Here is a 3634-nt window from a genome sequence, read left to right on the forward strand (position 1 = left end):
ACGTCAGGATCTTTCCCCTGCTTGACATTATCAGTGCTTCTATCAACTTTTTCGTGTTCTTTATCAAAGGGGAAGCGTTTCGCGCTGGCGTGCGGAGAATAGTCAAGTGCCAAAAGGGAGGCCACCGACACGGAACATTCAAACTGCGCTCCCTTGGCGCTGAGTCAGAGGGGAAAGACAACGCTGCAAGCACGAGATCGTCTGTGTTGTTGAAAGGGAGCATTAAATCCAGGAACACTTGAACGTCGTATTGCTTATTTATACAAAGTTTGTTCGTTTACGTTTGCGAAGAAAACTTTAACCGTACAGCAGATAGCATTATCAGATGTTCTTACTTGCAGTGAGTCATGTTGCAAAGCAGGCTATCACTGAATACGATGCGAGGTATGTTCTTCGAGAGCAATGTTCGTGTTGAACTAAAAACGTATGCATGAATGAGCTTACACTCAACACTGTGCTCAAGGAATTAAGCGACGCAGGGGTCAGAACTTGGCTACTGTTTCCCAATGTGTCAACAGATAACAAGAAGTGGAGGAAAGGTACAATATATTTCCCAATGACGAAGGATCATTCAACAGCCGAGAGTAATGTTTCTTAATAAAGCAAACCGTCGGACGGATGTTTTGCATTCCAGGTACCTTGGGTTCAGACTCTAACTGGATGATTTGTGTAGTGGAGCCGCAGGTCTAACATTAGATGCAGGGTTCAGGTCGTGAAAATGCATTCTCCACTGTTATCTGTAGAATGTCGGAGTGTATTTTGTGAACCGGCTCTTGAAAACTGCTGGGCCGAAACCAAGAAGAACCAGCCTAACACATCCCCGCTTTAAGGCTACTGTAACGACGCTATCCCCCAGAAAGCCTGTCTTTGAATTGCGGATTTTATCTCAAAAATGTTCAGCCTTGTGTGAATCACGTACGCCTGATCTGAAGCGCAGTTACAAGCTGAATCGTTGTACCCCAGGGTCTGTAGTATGTCAATACAGACTGACTGTCACACGTTACAAGCTGAATCGTTGTACCCCAGGGTCTGTAGTATGTCGATACAGACTGACTGTCACACGTTACAAGCTGAATCGTTGTACCCCAGGGTCTGTAGTATGTCAATACAGACTGACTGTCACACGCTACAAGCTGAATCGTTGTACCCCAGGGTCTGTAGTATGTCAATACAGACTGACTGTCACACGTTACAAGCTGAATCGTTGTACCCCAGGGTCTGTAGTATGTCAATACAGACTGACTGTCACACGTTACAAGCTGAATCGTTGTACCCTAGGGTCTGTAGTATGTCAATACAGACTGACTGTCACAAGCTGAATCGTTGTACCCCAGGGACTGTAGTATGTCAATACAGACTGACTGTCACAAGCTGAATCGTTGTACCCCAGGGTCTGTACTGTATCAATACAGACTGACTGTCACACGCTACAAGCTGAATCGTTGTACCCTAGGGTATGTACTGTATCAATACAGACTGACTGTCACACGTTACAAGCTGAATCGTTGTACCCTAGGGTCTGTAGTATGTCGATACAGGCTGACTGTCATACGTTACAAGCTGAATCGTTGTACCCTAGGGTATGTACTGTATCAATACAGACTGACTGTCACACATTCGCACCACCATTGCGAGGACACCGTCAGGTGAGGAAGGGAACACACAACGCGGACTGTGTGACAGACAGTAATAATTACTCACTCGGGATTTATATCTGAGTAAAACTGAGATGGTCATTGTTTTTATTTTTTATTTTGTTTATTTTAAGAATCCCTACAGCTTATATGGCTCTCCGGGATTAATGCCGGGGTAAAACTTACATGCCCTGCAAAAACAACACTGTGCAATCATGTCGGTGCGAAATGTAATATGTTGTGTTTGTATTTCCATTTTCTGAAATAAAATGTGCAGAAGAGCTCGAGAACTTTCTGTTTTAGTGGACTGCCATTGTCTTTTTGCTTCCAATTGAAGACAAAGGCCTTTTATTACTTTTAGCACATTAAAGTGGGGATGACATAAAGATGCATGCATCAATGAAACTAATTGTATTAAGAGTGGCCAGCATTTTGCAAACAATTCCAAAACGCATCCCGTCATATTCAGCAACGTGCCTCAAAATAGAAATACTGGGTTATCTGTGTTTTGCTACCAATAGCGTCTTTTGCATATTTGTGACATATGAGGCAAACATAGCAGGTCGGTGATGGTGGTGGTGGTGGTGGTGGTAAAGAAACCAATCGTGGCACAGGACTATTGACCTTTAAGCAAATTAACGGGTCAAGTTTCTCGGGTTTTCCCGTTTTCTCGTAGCTCTGTGGTAACTCGCTGTGTCACAGCAGAAATGGGGTACTGCTTCAAAGTACCCTACAGTCACTAGTCGCGTCGCGCATATGGAAACACGCGTTCTTTGTTACTACTGTTGCGGTCTGTCCATTACCCTCGTCAATAAAGAATTTGTCATTGTCTGTTTTGACGCTCGTGCCGACCGGCACGGTTGGCCTAGTTGTAAGGCGTCCGCCCCGTGATCGGGAGGTCGTGGGTTCGAACCCCGGCCGGGTCATACCTAAGACTTTAAAATTGGCAATCTAGTGGCTGCTCCGGCTGGCGTCTGGCATTATGGGGTTAGTGCTAGGACTGGTTGGTCCAGTGTCAGAATAATGTGACTGGGTGAGACATGAAGCCTGTGCTGCGACTTCTGTCTTGTGTGTGGCGCACGTTATATGTCAAAGCAACACCGCCCTGATATGCCCCTTCGTGGTCGGCTGGGCGTTAAGCAAACAAACAAACAAACAAACGCTCGTGCCGCCGTCGCATCGCTATATGGCAACACAGCTTTACGCTCCAAAATGCATGTTTCTTAGTCCAACAGCAAACAATAACAAGAAATTCCTCCGAGGTAGGAAAAACACCCCCGTTGGTCAAAGGGAAATAACCATTCTCACTGCCATCAACTGAGAAGGTTATTTCCCTTTGACCATTAATATGTCCCGCTATAAGTCCTTGTAGAATCTTAATCCACCAATAACTCCCTAACCGTGCGTTTGACTGGTCCCAATTTTTTTAAGAACCGTCTCAGGAATGTATAGAACCTGTTCACCAAGTTTGGTGACGATCGGTCCGTTCATTCTTGAGATCTATATGCGAACACAAACACACACCCAAAAAAACAAACAAACACATCGAGCGAAACCTTTACACACCCCTATACCGGGGGTGTAAAAACCTATACACACCCCTATACCGGGGGTGTAAAAACAACAGGCTAGTTTTTTTTTTATAACAGGACTTACGATAATATTCAACCACTCCCCAGATAAAGGGTCAACAAGAAAGTGATTTTATCACAGTTTTGAGGTTTGTGTTTCTGCGACTGTTTTGAAATGTGCAAGTTATCCAGAGAGGGTGAATACAGCGAGTAAATATGTTCTGAGCACTCTAGAACCGTTAGTTTGTCAGAACATGATGTGGTCCATATTAGTCAGTGGTTCATATTCGCCAAATATCTTTGTTTTATTTCTACGTTTTTTTCTTTCTCAAGAATCAATGCAACCTTTAAACAAGAAAGACAAAAAACAAGAAAAACAAGATTAAAAGCAAGAAACACAAGGGCAAATTATCTGTTGCGCATGTTTTA

The sequence above is a fragment of the Littorina saxatilis genome, linkage group LG17 (assembly GCF_037325665.1).
Source record: "Littorina saxatilis isolate snail1 linkage group LG17, US_GU_Lsax_2.0, whole genome shotgun sequence".
Taxonomy (NCBI): domain Eukaryota; kingdom Metazoa; phylum Mollusca; class Gastropoda; order Littorinimorpha; family Littorinidae; genus Littorina; species Littorina saxatilis.